A 17,021-nucleotide genomic window follows, 5' to 3' on the forward strand; every position below is an offset into this window, starting at 1 on the left:
TTTTTTGTACCAGCAAAGTATTTTAATGTTCATGTATGTATAGAATTATTTAATAATTGTAATGCATATTGCATTTTTATGAGAAGTATTTATGCATTTCCAGAACACAAATTTTCGGAAAACCACAAATTAATCCTGGTTAATTGCTTATCATGGTGCAATTTCTCCACCCCTGCAGCTGGAATTTACGTTTAATAGGAACAGCCAATGTGACAATAAATGGAAAATACTCATGCGTAACATCTGGAGGGAGGAAGTCAAAATTAAAACAGACATTTTAATCCTCAAGACAGCATTTCCGTGACATGGAAATAAATACATGGCTTATATTGATACAGTTGGGTTATAGTTTGCAATCATTAGATAAACTTCATAGCTTGAACTGATTTAATTATAATGCAAAAATAAGAACCATATATCTGCCTATTTTGTCTAGGTCAAAGTTGTAAGATCTGTGCATCAAGATTGGAAAAACAATTTTATAAAAACAATTATATTGAATGATGATGAAGTATGTCACTTTCTCTTGAAGTTAAAGACTTTGCCCCAACTTTGCAACTTATCCCTCTTCTCAATAGCTTAAACATATAGGTGATTCTTATCTTAATCATAAAATGCCATAAATAAAATAAATGGAGTCTGGCTAATAGTACTTGCACCAATCTTGAGAATGGGGGTCCACAGATACCCTGAATTTGATCTTTCCGAAACCGTGCTTGTATGAGCAGAGACGTGGGTTAGCCTGCATAGCCTAAACATGCTACCATAGCCTGAAGCGTTTCGTGACTTCTCTCCAAGTCTTGATCGTCAATTGCAAAGGAAGCTGCCAGCAGTGGATCTTGATGATTTTCATGCACAAGTGCATTCAGCGCGGCAGAATATTTGTCATGGTTAGGACATGGTTAATGTCCTGTTCTCTCAGGGTTAATTTTGCTGGCCTCTCTTTTGATCTGGGAGGGGTATTTATACTCACTCCAGACTAGGATTCGCTGTCAGCTATATTTTCTGTTTTAGTCTGTGTGCCTGACTCCTGGAGAGTGTGAACGGTTTGCAAATGCTTTGCTTGCTTTCCGTGCTATACTCTGTTTGTTTGTTCTTCTGGATTTCTGACCTCTGGCTTCACTTTTGACAATCCTCTGTCTAACCCCTTTGATACTTTGTGATCTCCCCACTCCGATCTTAGCTTGTTCGACTATTCTCTTGTGTTTATCCTTTCTTTGTTCCCCGGCGTCTGGCTTTTCCCCCAGTCGCCTCCCACTCTGTCACATGGTCAGGTCCTAGTTGTACCTGGTTAGTAACCCGGCGCTTTTGCTCAGCTCCCTTGCTGCTGTGTGCAGCGTTTCCCACAGAGCCGTGGGAAAACCGGGAGCCGTGACAACATTCCTCATACAACCAATAATGACCTCCTTAATAGCAGCCAAGGACTGTTAATGTGTATATTGACGTCCAAGGTTGATACTTATTAAATTGAAAAAATTTAGAAGATGTTGTTTCCATTTTTTTCGTAATTTGAATATCAATAACATTGCCTATTGAGCCCCTAATTTTCATAATTCTACAATTTTTTTCTTGGTGTTGCAGTTTTAAGGTTGAAGAGTGTTTTTACACTGGTGCAAAAACCTGAGCTTCTAATTCCACTGTATGTAAGGACATTACACCCTATATAATCTATAAATCTCATAAAAGTATCAGTTCATATAACAAAGGTTGTGGGTCTACACTCTGACCTCATATTTTATGCAGCAGGGGATCTTAGGACCCCAAAATAAGACACTACACAGTCCACATACCTATTCCACTGTACGGCCTCAAGACTGGGAGTCATCATCAATTTTGATGGTATGAAAGGACAAAAAAAAGCTGCACTTATGATGGCACATGTCTCCCAAAAATTGTGCAGCTCATCAATGGCGTATCATAAATATTTCAACCATTTGTTTCATTTCACAAAAAGCATTCCCGAAATCTCCTCAAACGTAACGTACAATTTTAAAGTGCAATTAAAGCCTACTTCTTCCAAGCGTTCTCTCAGCAAGTAAAACATGGCATCCGGCCAAACAGGTGCTTTTACGACACAACAAATTTCCAGAAATTTTATGTAATCAAGAATGTATTTGTTAGAGAAAAAAGCAGAAAAAGGTTCTTAACAAAAAAAGGGTTATTTGGTGATTGATGCTTCAGACATTACAACAAGGGAATTGTTATTTCAGAGCCTGTACTTATGTAAGCTTTAACATTTACTGCAGATTGTTGAGCAATAAAAACAGGATTATAATTTCAGCGGAGTGTGCTGGAATCAGTGCGGTAATTCTCTTACAGAATAAGCAAACATTCCCTTTTCCCAAAGTTCAAAAAAAATATCACTTTCACATATGGTCAAAAAGTAGCATTTACACTAACTTCAGACGAAAACTAATATTTATCATCTCTGGTGCGTCTCATATCAGGATGGAAAAAAAAAACAGAGTGATGTCTTTAAGCTAAATAATTAACAAAATGCACTTGAGCCTTTGCACCAAAAATACCATTATTTATAACCTATTTTAATGGGTTGTCTTGTTAAAAGGAATCTGTCATCGGGGTTTGGCCACCTAATGTGAGACCATCATAATGTAAGTGCAGAGACCTTGCGATGCGTCACATTTAGCGACGCTGCAGCGATCTAGACAACGATCCGGATCGCTGCAGCGTCACTGTTTGGTCGCTGGAGAGCTGTCACACAGACCGCTCTCCAGCGACCAACGATCCCGAAGTCCCCGGGTAACCAGGGTAAACATCGGGTTACTAAGCGCAGGGCCGCGCTTAGTAACCCGATGTTTACCCTGGTTAGCAGCGTAAACGTAAAAAAAAAAAAACACTACATACTCACATTCCGGTGTCTGTCCCCCGGCGCTGTGCTTCTCTGCACTGACTGTGAGCGCCAGCCGGAAAGCACAGTGGTGACGTCACCGCTGTGCTCTGCTTTCCGGCCGGCGCTCACAGTGCAGAGAAGCACAGCGCCGGGGGACAGACACCGGAAGGTAAGTATGTAGTGTTTTTTTTTTTTTACGTTTACGCTGGTAACCAGGGTAAACATCGGGTTACTAAGTGCGGCCCTGCGCTTAGTAACCCGATGTTTACCCTGGTTACCAGTGAAGACATCGCTGAATCGGCGTCACACACGCCGATTCAGCGATGTCTGCGGGAGATCCAGCAACGAAATAAAGTTCTGGACTTTCTACTCCGACCAACTATGGCACAGCAGGATCCTGATCGCTGCTGCCTGTCAAACTCAATGATATCGCTAGCCAGGACGCTGCAACGTCACGGATCGCTAGCGATATCGTTCAGTGTGACGGTACCTTTACTGGGCTGTTTGCTGTAGTTTTGATAAAATCACAGTTTTAGCAGCAGGAGATTATCACTAGAGGACTAGTATACCTGCTGCTATGTAGTCCTCCATATACATGAGCTCAGTGTAACCCCACCCCCAGCACTGATTGGCAGTTTTCTGTGTACACTGTGCATGAGCAGAAAGCAGCCAATCAGTGGTGTGGGTGGGGTCATACAGAGCTCAGCATTTAGAGCACTGCTAGATCTGCTACAGAGAAAACACTGATTTTATCTAAATAACAGCAGGCAGCTCAGTAAGTTGTAAGGAGGTGAAGATAAGACATGAACGGACATCTGCAAACGAACACCGCCATCTGCTGGTCAATGACTATATGGGAAGGGAATAAAGAGGATTGTGTCAGCAGGAACGGTAGAGCCCAGCATGTGTTGCTGGTAGGAAGGGATTAGAAGAGACACCAGGTCATGTGGCCGCAATTAGGCATTATAAACGGAGTAACCAAAACCGGGCGACCAGAGCTGAGGGACCAGAACCAGAAGCAAGTAAGCGGAACTGAGTGACCAGGACTGAGGGAACGGAGCCAGAGACGAGCGAACGGGGCCTAAAACTAGTGTGTGTAGCTAGAACCATAGGAGCGGATAGCAGGAAAGGGACATTTGTGTGAGCTGTGACTTAGGGTGTGGATTTATGGTACAGAGGGGAGTAGGACCACGCTTCTGGGAACGGAGGAGACCAGTGTGACGGGTGATCAGATCGGCTCATCGATCAGGGACTTGCAGCCTAACGCTGTGGTATTCTCTACTCCCATTAGGGCGTGTATAATGATCAGTATAGTAGAAAGAGTGAGAGAGCGACAAGGTGACGACGGTGACGGGAACGAGGTCAACTGAGACGTTCTTTACCCTAGGATACTAGGACCTAGACACCATTGACTATAATGTTTGTTTATTCGTAGTAGGAAAGTAAAAGTGTGTGATTAGAATTGTGGCAATATGCTGTATAGCTGAATTGCCATATTTCCATTGTAAAATAACTTACTGTCTTCCCCCTTGTTTACAATATCCATTTTTCATTGTTTATGTCATCGAATAAATTCTTGTTATTTCCGGTTATCGCTGAGTTTACAGTCTCTGCGCTGTTGCATCCGTATACCTGTTTACAAAGTGACGTGACACATCGCTAAATCAGGGTCTCTGCCCCTATATTATGCTGCTCGCAGATGTCGTAGCAAATTCCCTTTTAAAAAATACCTTTCCATGTGCCCTTTAAAAATGTTTCTCTGGCCCTTATGGCTTATCCTTATATTGAGGTCTGATTTCATTGAAGGGAGTCTGATGGCACTGAGATCCAGTACCAGGAGTATGGACAAGTCTCTACGCCTGCGTTATCAAAGTATATCTATGATGCTCACGAAATTAAGGGAAACCTGTTATGTAAAAAAAGCGCTATTCACATGCAGATGTGGGGTCAATCTGCAGGTTCTGAAGCCACCCCATGCCCGCACTGAGAGCCCCTCTGTCAGGAAGAAATTAACCTATTAAACTGAGCAGCCTCCGACTTCCATTCATAAGGGTGGGCTGGTGTGGCTTCAGTCACCTCTCAATGCATAGTGAGCGGCAGCAGCTGTATCCGCGCCTACAGCACTGACTGACAGCTGGCTTTAATGCTTAGCTGGCTGTCAGTCAGGGCCGCTCCATGGTTACAGCCGCTGCTCATCCAACTCACATGTGTAATTTTATAATACAGATATTCACATAGTTGGGTGCTTTTTTACCGGGTACTAATACATGAATCCAGAACAGGGACATTTCCACTATATAGAATTTTAAATATTGTCACATGCAATAAAATATATTTACGGTAATAAATTTCCCAGGTTTTCCTATATAGTAAAAAAAAAAATTGATGAAACTTAGAGAAATCTGATTACATGAAAAAAGAGATAATTCTATGATATTGATTCTATAATATCATAAGAGAAATTATGAAGGGACAGCTTTTCATAGGTAAAAATATATACAGCTCTGGCAAAAATTAAGAGGCCACTGCAAAATGTTCAGTTTGTCTGATTTTTCTCTTTATAGGTATATTTTTGAGTAAAATGTAAATTGTTCTTTTATTCTATTAACTTCTGACAACATGTCTCCGAAGTTCCAAGTAAATAAATTTTGTATTTCTTTTTTCTGAAAAGGAGAAATAGTCAAAATTAAAAAAAAAAAAACAAGGGCTTTCAGACCTCAAATAATGCAAAGAAAACAAGCTCATAATCATTTAGAAACAACAATACCAATGTTTTAACTCAGGAAGAGTTTAGAACGTAATATTTTATGGAATAAGGGTATGTGTCCACGGGCCGGTTTACATCCGGATTAGCTGCGGATTGAACGCTGCGTACAGCCGCAACATTCAACCCGCAGCGTCCAGATGTTACAGCATAGTGGATTTTATGAAATCTTGTCTCCACTATGCGTGCGAACACGCACCCGTCAGTCCTGCGTTTACGGACATGCGTCTTTTTAGATCGCAGCATGTCTGTTTACCTTGCGGTGACACTCCGTCGCCGCAAGGTAAATCACAGGGACCTATGTATGGGGTGCGGAGATTCCGGATGTGTGCAATGAACACATCCGGAATCACCGCGTGTTCAGAAGGGGGCAGCGCTTTGGGCAGAGTGGGTTTTCTCCATCCAAAGCGCCGTAAATCCGGACAGTGGACACACACTCTAAGGGTATGTTTCCTATCTGTCTACCCCCACGGGCCTACTGCATTTACTTTTCCTAAAACCTAGCATTTAATTTAACTTCAATCTTATTCAAAGTACATCACTTTACATTTCCTATTCTGAGCATTATAAAACATTTTATAGCAAGGTGCAACAAGTAAACATTCCCTTTAAGAGGAAACTCAAGTCTTTTCTGAGGTAGTGCAAACAATCAACAAGTCAGTTATCACTTTTAAACAGCAAAACTTTCACGAAGTTCTCAGGGACAGTTTCTTCGCAAAGTCTTCTTCTTGTAAAACCAGTAGAGAGCACCTTTAAGAAGGTGCAAAACTATGTACAACAGACAGTTTGTGAACCATTCACTGTCCATGATTCCAATGTTCTTTAGAAACAATGATCAACTTGTGCAAAACTTGAAACAATAAGGATCCCGGGTAAACAAAGGGATCCCTTTACGTGTTAACCCAGGACGGGTTTTAAAGCAGCAAAGAAACAGGAAAACTTTTAAAAGAACTATTTACATTTTCAGGGTTTCCAGGTTTATTCTAGTTCTCGAGGTAGCAATGGTCGAGGTAGCCCGGCTGGATACTGGCGGCTACCAGGTGCTACATAGGGGGCTCCCTCACTCCAGATGGGGGTTTGCGTACTCACAGTCTTCTGTTTAGGAGCAGCTGGAGCACAGGCCATCACCGAAGTCAACTCTTTGGCCACCACAGTGGTAGTGGTGGCGACGGTACATGTCGTGGTCCGGATGATGGTACACGTCGGGGTAACGGTTGTGGTCTTTGTAATAGCAGTAGTCTGGACGCAAGGTGGCACTGTTGCCACAGGAGACGATTGGGCTGGAGCTTCGGCATGGTGCGCCACAGGGTCTCTCTTTTTGTGCACGTTTAAGGCGAACCAGCCCTTCTCACCGAAGTGCCTGGTGTAGGTAACGGTGTCTCCCGGGTAAAGGTCTCGGTCTGGATGGCCTTCCCGAAGGTGGGATTCCACATCCCTCCTATTTACAAAGACCACGGCGTACAGCCCTTGCTCTTTGATGAAGCCCCATCCTCCTCGGAGTTTGAAGGCTACAACTGTGCCCTGCTTATGCGGGGCCTGGTGAGTGTTACAGTCCTTGCGGGCAATACACAGTCTTTAAGCACAAGCAGTTCAAACACGATTCTGGCACAGTTTCTAGGCGCACATGACCCGATTCCTCAGACTTAAGTAGATCCTGTTCGTGACGTCAAAATTTGGAGCGCCCCCGTGGGCTAGGGGTTACTCAGATCCAGGCCCTTCTGTAGTCAATGAGGATGTCACGGAGGCTGACCCGGTCCGTGGCCCTCGGGAGGTCCGTTAATGATGTGGGGGTAAGGTCTTTAAAAGGGGTAATGTTCATGACGCCACCTGTGGCATTCGGTCAGGGTGACCGACAATGCTTAGGGGTCCACTGGGGTGATGTTATGGCAGCTGGATGGTATACCTTCCCACAGGTGAAGTATGTCCCCAGCGCTTCCCAGAGTGTAGATGGTGGATGGTGGTGGTGCACGGCGCAGTGAATAACGAGGACACAAAGGTGCTGTCTCTTTACCTTTACTGAAGGCTTCAGCATCCACAGTCCAGGGTAGGGACCACAGGGTAGGCAGAGTGCGGCCGATCTGAAGGCAAATCCAGAGTCCCCTTATCCAGGAGGAATTCAATTAGCCTTCCCCTAGCGCACAGTAACACAGTAGGTCCCTACTTGCATAAGCTCCAATAAGGTCCTCACTGTTATTACTCCTCTCACTGTTCCTCGTGGTCGGATGTTATGACCTGGTGGTTAAGAGGCCAGATTGAAATGACCTGGTGGCTAAAACGCAACATGGAATGACCTCTGAGAAGGTGGTATCTCTACTGACCGCAGTCCCTAATCCTAACAACACAACTAGAAATAGCCGTGGGATGTTCCTGACACTCCCTAGACACCTCGTCACAGCCTAAGATATAACTACCCCTAAAGTTGGAAATGGAAAGCTATCTTGCCTCAGAGAAACCCCCAAAAGGAAAGACAGCCCCCCACAAATATTGACTGTGAAAGGAGAGGGAAATGACGAACACAGAAATGAAATTAGAATTCAGCAAAGGGAGGCCAATACTAAACTAGACAGACAGAGAGCAAAGGATACTGTGCGGTCAGTATTAAAAACTACAAAATCCACGCAGAGTTTACAAAAATGAACTCCACACCGACTCACGGTGTGGAGGGGCAAATCTGCTTTCCCAGAGCTTCCAGCTAGCCTGAATAAGACATAGTGACAAGCTGGACAAAAGAGACAAAATGCAAAGCAATAGAGTCCAAACAAATGGACAAACAAAACTAGCAAAACTTATCTTATGCAGATAAGGACTGGCCATATGAGAAATCCAAGGGAAGAATCAAATCCAACCAAGAACATTGACAGCAGGCATGGACTAAAGCCCAGAGCAGGTTTAAATAACAAACCCAGGCAAGGCGATTAGTGAAGGCAGCTGCTACAGCTACCTAACAGAGCAGCAGTTCCACTCGAAACCACCAGAGGGAGCCCAAGGGCAGAACTCACAAAAATACCATTAGCAACCACAGGAGGGAGCTCCAGAACGGAACTCACAACAGTCGGATAGAACAAAACCTGTATACTGATGGCCTGAAGCTTTTTATAGGGACCCTAGAGACGCCCCGGCCCCCACAAGCTGCCACCGTGTCTTCATCGGTATAAAGGTCGGGCAGCCAACTTGGAATTGACTGTCTTGCCAGTCTCTGAAGTAACAGCATAGAGCTCTTTATTCCCTCGGTGTTCTGGCTACTGGATCTGCGATTCAGATGGAGGTAGCCTGCTTCTAGCTGGTCTCCCACTGATGTTTCACTCCTGTTGCTATGACTTCTTTTCTCACTCACTACAGCACAATTCTCTTCGTCGGTCCCCAGCCAGGAACTCTGTTGTGAATTCTGTGGCAGAGCTTCCTCCTGTGGTCACAAGTGGTACTTCGGCTGATTCTCTCTGTGAGCTTCCGTTAGTGGAGGAGAGTGGTACTGCGGCTTCTGAGTTTCCTTCCTCAGGTGATGTGGTGAAGTCGTTAGGTGCTGCTCTATTTAACTCCACCTGGTGCTTTGATCCTGGCCTCCAGTCAATGTTCTAGTATTGGACCTGTTTCCTCCTGGATCGTTCCTGTGGCCTGCTGCTCTGCATAGCTAAGTTCTGCTTTGCTATTTTGTTTGCTGTTTTTTTTTTGTCCAGCTTGTCTATTTGTTTTTCCTTGCTAGCTGGAAGCTCTGGGACGCAGAGGGTGTACCTCCGTGCCGTTAGTTCGGTACGGAGGGTCTTTTTGCCCCCTTTGCGTGGTTGTTTGTAGGGTTTTGTGTTGACCGCAAAGTTACCTTTCCTATCCTCGCTCTGTTTAGTAAGTCGGGCCTCACTTTGCTAAATCTATTTCATCTCTACGTTTGTCTTTTCATCTAACTCACAGTCATTATATGTGGGGGCTGCCTTTTCCTTTGGGGTATTTCTCTGAGGCAAGGTAGGCTTATTTTCTATCGTCAGGCTAGCTAGTTTCTCAGGCTCTGCCGAGTTGCATAGGGAGCGTTAGGCGCAATCCACGGCTGCCTCTAGTGTGGTTGGAGAGGATTAGGGATTGCGGTCAGCAGAGTTCCCACGTCTCAGAGCTCGTTCTATGTTTTTTGGGTTATTGTCAGATCACTGTATGTGCTCTGACTTCTATGTCCATTGTGGTACTGAATTACCTCATCATAACAGTACTGGAGGCCCAAAGTACTAATGATTCTCAATAGAGGGAGAAAAGAAGTTCTGAGACCATTTTTTTTTCTCTGCACTGTGTTATGCCTTTTTTTTCCCCTAGACATTTGGGTGGTTCAGTACACAGGTGTAGCGATGGACATTAAAGCTCTGTCTTCATGTGTGGATCAGCTCTCGGCAAGAGTACAAAAGATTCAAGACACTATTGATCAGAAATCTATGTTAGAACCAAGAATTCCTATTCCTGATTTGTTTTTTGGAGATAGAACTAAATTTCTGAGTTTCAAAAATAATTGTAAACTATTTCTGGCCTTGAAACCTCGCTCCTCTGGTGACCCAGTTCAACAAGTTTTGATCATTATTTCTTTTTTACGTGGCGACCCTCAGGACTGGGCATTTTCTCTTGCGCCAGGAGATCCTGCATTAAGTAATATCGATGCGTTTTTCCTGGCGCTCGGATTGCTGTACGATGAACCTAATTCAGTGGATCAGGCAGAGAAGAATTTGCTGGCTCTTTGTCAGGCTCAGGATGATATAGAGGTATATTGTCAGAAATTTAGAAAGTGGTCCGTACTCACTCAATGGAATGAAGGTGCGCTCGCAGCTATTTTCAGAAAGGGTCTCACTGAAGCCCTTAAGGATGTCATGGTGGGATTTCCTATGCCTGCTGGTTTGAATGAGTCTATGTCTTTGGCTATTCAGATCGGTCGACGCTTGCGTGAGCGTAAATCTGTGCACCATTTGGCGGTATTACCTGAGCTTAAACCTGAGCCTATGCAGTGCGATAGGACTTTGACCAGAGTTGAACGGCAAGAACACAGACGTCTGAATGGGCTGTGTTTCTACTGTGGTGATTCCACTCATGCTATCTCTGATTGTCCTAAGCGCACTAAGCGGTTCGCTAGGTCTGCCACCATTGGTACGGTACAGTCAAAATTTCTTTTGTCCGTTACCTTGATCTGCTCTTTGTCATCGTATTCTGTCATGGCATTTGTGGATTCAGGCGCTGCCCTGAATTTGATGGACTTGGAGTATGCTAGGCGTTGTGGGTTTTTCTTGGAGCCCTTGCAGTGTCCTATTCCATTGAGAGGAATTGATGCTACGCCTTTGGCCAAGAATAAGCCTCAGTACTGGACCCAGCTGACCATGTGCATGGCTCCTGCACATCAGGAGGTTATTCGCTTTCTGGTGTTGCATAATCTGCATGATGTGGTCGTGTTGGGGTTGCCATGGCTGCAAGTCGATAATCCAGTATTAGATTGGAAATCCATGTCTGTGTCCAGCTGGGGTTGTCAGGGGGTACATGGTGATGTCCCATTTCTGACTATTTCGTCATCCACCCCTTCTGAGGTTCCAGAGTTCTTGTCTGATTACCGGGATGTATTTGATGAGCCCAAGTCCGATACCCTACCTCCGCATAGGGATTGTGATTGTGCTATCGATTTGATTCCTGGTAGTAAATTCCCAAAAGGGCGACTGTTTAATTTGTCTGTGCCTGAGCACGCCGCTATGCGGAGTTATGTGAAGGAGTCCTTGGAGAAGGGGCATATTCGCCCATCATCGTCGCCATTAGGAGCAGGGTTCTTTTTTGTAGCCAAGAAGGATGGTTCGCTGAGACCTTGTATAGATTACCGCCTTCTAAATAAGATCATGGTAAAATTTCAGTACCCCTTGCCGTTGTTATCTGATTTGTTTGCTCGGATTAAGGGGGCCAGTTGGTTCACCAAGATAGATCTTCGTGGTGCGTATAATCTTGTGCGTATTAAGCGAGGCGATGAATGGAAAACTGCATTTAATACGCCCGAGGGCCATTTTGAGTATCTAGTAATGCCATTCGGACTTGCCAATGCTCCATCAATGTTTCAGTCCTTTATGCATGACATCTTCCGAGAGTACCTGGACTAATTCCTGATTGTGTACTTGGATGACATTTTGATCTTCTCGGATGATTGGGAATCTCATGTGAAGCAGGTCAGAACAGTGTTTCAGGTCCTGCGTGCTAATTCTTTGTTTGTGAAGGGATCAAAGTGTCTCTTTGGTGTTCAGAAGGTTTCATTTTTGGGGTTCATCTTTTCCCCTTCTACTATCGAGATGGACCCTGTTAAGGTCCAAGCCATCCATGATTGGACTCAGCCGACATCTCTGAAAAGTCTGCAAAAGTTCCTGGGCTTTGCTAATTTTTATCGTCGCTTCATCTGCAATTTTTCTAGTATTGCTAAACCATTGACCGATTTGACCAAGAAGGGTGCTGATGTGGTCAATTGGTATTCTGCTGCTGTGGAGGCTTTTCAAGAGTTGAAGCATCGTTTTTCTTCTGCCCCTGTGTTGTGTCAACCAGATGTTTCGCTTCCATTCCAGGTCGAGGTTGATGCTTCTGAGATTGGAGCAGGGGCTGTTTTGTCGCAGAGAACTTCTGATTGCTCGGTGATGAAACCATGCGCCTTCTTTTCTAGGAAGTTTTCGCCTGCTGAGCGAAATTATGATGTGGGCAATCGAGAGTTGCTGGCCATGAAGTGGGCATTCGAGGAGTGGCGTCATTGGCTTGAAGGAGCTAAGCATCGCGTGGTGGTCTTGACTGATCATAAGAACTTGACTTATCTCGAGTCTGCCAAGCGGTTGAATCCCAGACAGGCTCGTTGGTCGCTGTTTTTTGCCCGTTTTGACTTTGTGATTTCGTACCTTCCGGGCTCTAAAAATGTGAAGGCGGATGCTCTGTCTAGGAGTTTTGTGCCCGACTCTCCGGGTTTATCTGAGCCGGCGGGTATCCTCAAAGAGGGAGTAATGTGTCTGCCATCTCCCCTGATTTGCGGCGGGTGCTGCAAAAATTTCAGGCTAATAAACCTGATCGTTGCCCAGCGGAGAAACTGTTTGTCCCTGATAGGTGGACGAATAAAGTTATCTCTGAGGTTCATTGTTCGGTGTTGGCTGGTCATCCTGGAATCTTTGGTACCAGAGAGTTGGTGGCTAGATGCTTTTGGTGGCCATCTCTATCGCGGGATGTGCGTTCTTTTGTGCAGTCCTGTGGGATTTGTGCTCGGGCTAAGCCCTGCTGTTCTCGTGCCAGTGGGTTGCTTTTGCCCTTGCCGGTCCCGAAGAGGCCTTGGACACATATCTCTATGGATTTTATTTCAGATCTTCCCGTCTCTCAAAAGATGTCAGTCATTTGGGTGGTCTGTGATCGCTTCTCTAAGATGGTCCATTTGGTACCCTTGTCTAAATTACCTTCCTCCTCTGATTTGGTGCCATTGTTCTTCCAGCATGTGGTTCGTTTACATGGCATTCCAGAGAATATCGTTTCTGACAGAGGTTCCCAGTTTGTTTCAAGGTTTTGGCGAGCCTTTTGTGGTAGGATGGGCATTGACTTGTCTTTTTCCTCGGCTTTCCATCCTCAGACTAATGGCCAGACCGAACGAACCAATCAGACCTTGGAAACATATCTGAGATGCTTTGTTCCTGCTGATCAGGATGACTGGGTGTCCTTTTTGCCTTTGGCTGAGTTCACCCTTAATAATCGGGCCAGCTCGGCTACCTTGGTTTCGCCGTTTTTCTGCAACTCTGGGTTCCATCCTCGTTTCTCTTCAGGGCAGGTTGAGTCTTCGGACTGTCCTGGTGTGGATACTGTGGTGGACAGGTTGCAGCAGATTTGGACTCATGTAGTGGACAATTTGACCTTGTCCCAGGAGAAGGCTCAACGTTTCGCTAATCGCAGACGCTGTGTGGGTCCCCGACTTCGTGTTGGGGATTTGGTTTGGTTATCTTCTCGTCATATTCCTATGAAGGTTTCCTCTCCTAAGTTTAAACCTCGTTTCATTGGTCCGTATAGGATTTCTGAGGTTCTTAATCCTGTGTCTTTTCGTCTGACCCTTCCAGATTCTTTTTCCATACATAACGTATTCCATAGGTCATTGTTGCGAAGATACGTGGCACCTATGGTTCCATCTGTTGATCCTCCTGCCCCGGTTTTGGTGGAGGGGGAGTTGGAGTATATTGTGGAGAAGATTTTGGATTCTCGTCTTTCAAGACGGAAACTCCAGTATCTGGTTAAGTGGAAGGGTTATGCTCAGGAAGATAATTCCTGGGTCTTTGCCTCTGATGTCCATGCTCCCGATCTTGTTCATGCCTTTCATATGGCTCATCCTGATCGTCCCGGGGGCTCTGGTGAGGGTTCGGTGACCCCTCCTCAGGGGGGGGTACTGTTGTGAATTCTGTGGCAGAGCTTCCTCCTGTGGTCACAAGTGATACTTCGGCTGATTCTCTCTGTGAGCTTCCGTTAGTGGAGGAGAGTGGTACTGCGGCTTCTGAGTTTCCTTCCTCAGGTGATGTGGTGAAGTCGTTAGGTGCTGCTCTATTTAACTCCACCTGGTGCTTTGATCCTGGCCTCCAGTCAATGTTCTAGTATTGGACCTGTTTCCTCCTGGATCGTTCCTGTGGCCTGCTGCTCTGCATAGCTAAGTTCTGCTTTGCTATTTTGTCCAAAAAAAGAAGAAACAAAATATACCCGCACTGCTGTCATTCGCGATCACCTATCGGCGTGCTACAATATGCTGTACCAGCCCTTATACCTCCTACTCAATGCATGGGCATAAGGGGTGCTCACCAAAAAGATATGTAATTCAAAAGCAAAAGAAAAAAAAGTGGTTAGCACTCACCAAACCCGATGCTGTAAAAAGTCTTTATTTTGACATGGACATGGACGGAGAGAACATGATGTCTGGAGGATGACAGCTGTTTCGCGCTACATGCGGGATCTGTGGAAGCGCATGTAGCGCGAAACAGCTGTCATCCTCCAGACATCATGTTCTCTCCGTCCATGTCCATGTCAAAATAAAGACTTTTTACAGCATCGGGTTTGGTGAGTGCTAACCACTTTTTTTTCTTTTGCTTCTGCTTTGCTATTTTGTTTGCTGTTTTTTTCTGTCCAGCTTGTCTATGTGTTTTTCCTTGCTAGCTGGAAGCTCTGGGACGCAGAGGGTGTACCTCCGTGCCGTTAGTTCGGTACGGAGGGTCTTTTTGCCCCCTTTGCGTGGTTGTTTGTAGGGTTTTGTGTTGACCGCAAAGTTACCTTTCCTATCCTCGCTCTGTTTAGTAAGTTGGGCCTCACTTTGCTAAATCTATTTCATCTCTACGTTTGTCTTTTCATCTAACTCACAGTCATTATATATGGGGGCTGCCTTTTCCTTTGGGGTATTTCTCTGAGGCAAGTTAGGCTTATTTTCTATCTTCAGGCTAGCTAGTTTCTCAGGCTGTGCCGAGTTGCATAGGGAGCGTTAGGCGCAATCCACGGCTGCCTCTAGTGTGGTTGGAGAGGATTAGGGATTGCGGTCAGCAGAGTTCCCACGTCTCAGAGCTCGTTCTATGTTTTTTGGGTTATTGTCAGATCACTGTATGTGCTCTGACTTCTATGTCCATTGTGGTACTGAATTACCTCATCATAACAGAACTCTCTAACTTCCTCCCCAACCTACCAGTATATTTTCTAACAGTATGTACTTTATACTTTATTTTGTATTTCATGGTTTATTTTACTCACTCTGGGATCGTTTCCTTTTTTTCAGCACACTTTCCCTTCTTTAGGTAATTCACACTCTGCACTTTCCTCCAGTTCTTTACGAAGAGCGTGAAGCGCTTGATGGCCTTTCATGCATCATAATTTCGAGTTGCCATGTTCTTAGCTGGAACTGTGGTAACCTCATCACTGGCTTTTTCCCACGGTGCTGAGGTCAACGCAGTTCAGCACTGCTCGATGATGTCTCCACAGGTCAATGATGCTGCTCATTCACCAGTGGTTCTCAGCCTGGACGGTCGCATTTTGGCACCATCCAGGTTGAAAACTATTTATCCCCCAGGTATGGATTATGGCGTGGTACAGAACGATGAAGAGGTGAGGTATGTTGTTGTTTTCTATTTTTGCTTTATTACAGAAAACAAGGGCTTCGGAAAAATTAGGCGTTAGGTGAGTATAACTGTGTTTATTTTTAAATAAAAATGGAAAACTGTGTTTTGTTTAATTTCTAATAAAAGTCTTTATTCTGGCTGTGTGTTTATTTACCATGCAACTATAGGATTAGTTATGGATAGGTGTCGTATAGACGCTTCTCCATTACTAAACCGTGGGCTTGATGTCACCTGACAATACAAAGGTGACATCAACCCCACAAATATGAATCCCACTTGCCACCGCTACTGGGAAGAGTCGGGCAAAGCACCAGAATTGGTGCATCTAATAGATGTGTCTTCTCTGGGCAGCGGAGGGCTACTGTTTTTAGGCTGGGGTGGGTCTATATCAATGGCCTCTTACCAGCCTGAGAATACCAACCCCCAGCTGTCAGCTTTAGCAAGGCTGGTTGTCAAAAATGAGGGGGACCCCACGCCGTTTTTTAAAATTATTTACTTAAATATTTTAAAAACAGCGTGGGGACCCCTCTATTAATGATAACAAGCTTTACTAACACTGACAGTGGAGGGTTTCAACCCCCAGCTGTGAGTTTTGCTTGGTTGGTTATAGAAAATACAGGGGAACCCAGGACAGTTTTCTTTTTTAAATATTTATTTATAGTGCAGAAGGTGGGTGATGAATACTCCCATCATCTGCTCCTGTTGTCACTGTTATTAGCGGCAGCAGGTGTAGGTTGATGGGAGTAATAGTGGAAAAAGCCCCCACCTGCTGTCATTGTTCTCACTTGAATATAATTCTCATCATTCTCCTCTGCTTGCGCTGATCACTGGCAGAGCCATCTTCAGCACCCGCCTGCGGGGAACAGAGCTTACTTTAGCGCTTCTTCCCTGGCGTCCGTCTGTGTGGTACCGATGCGGCACACAGGCGGGACACGGTTGCCACTTGTGCGTCTCGCAAGTATTACACACACAGACACTGTCATCTCATATCAGAACGTGTGAAACCGGCCTAAGTTGGATAGTATTTGTCAGACAGCCTGCATACCCCCATCATGTGAAAATCAGGTAGCCAGGTCATTTATTCCCACAAAATGAACTATGTAAAAGCATATTTCAATTTAAAAGAATGGCAAAATGGTGTGTTTTTTTCTCAATTCACTGCACTTAGAATTTATTTTTCTGTTTTCCAGTACATTCTATGATAACATAAATGCTGTTATACAAAACAACAACTCATACCCTAAAAAAAAAGCTTTCATGTGTCAACAGAAAAATAAAAAAAATTATGAATCTTGAAATAAGAGGAAACAAAAACAGAAAT

The sequence above is a fragment of the Ranitomeya imitator genome, chromosome 7 (assembly GCF_032444005.1).
Source record: "Ranitomeya imitator isolate aRanImi1 chromosome 7, aRanImi1.pri, whole genome shotgun sequence".
NCBI lineage: Eukaryota > Metazoa > Chordata > Amphibia > Anura > Dendrobatidae > Ranitomeya > Ranitomeya imitator.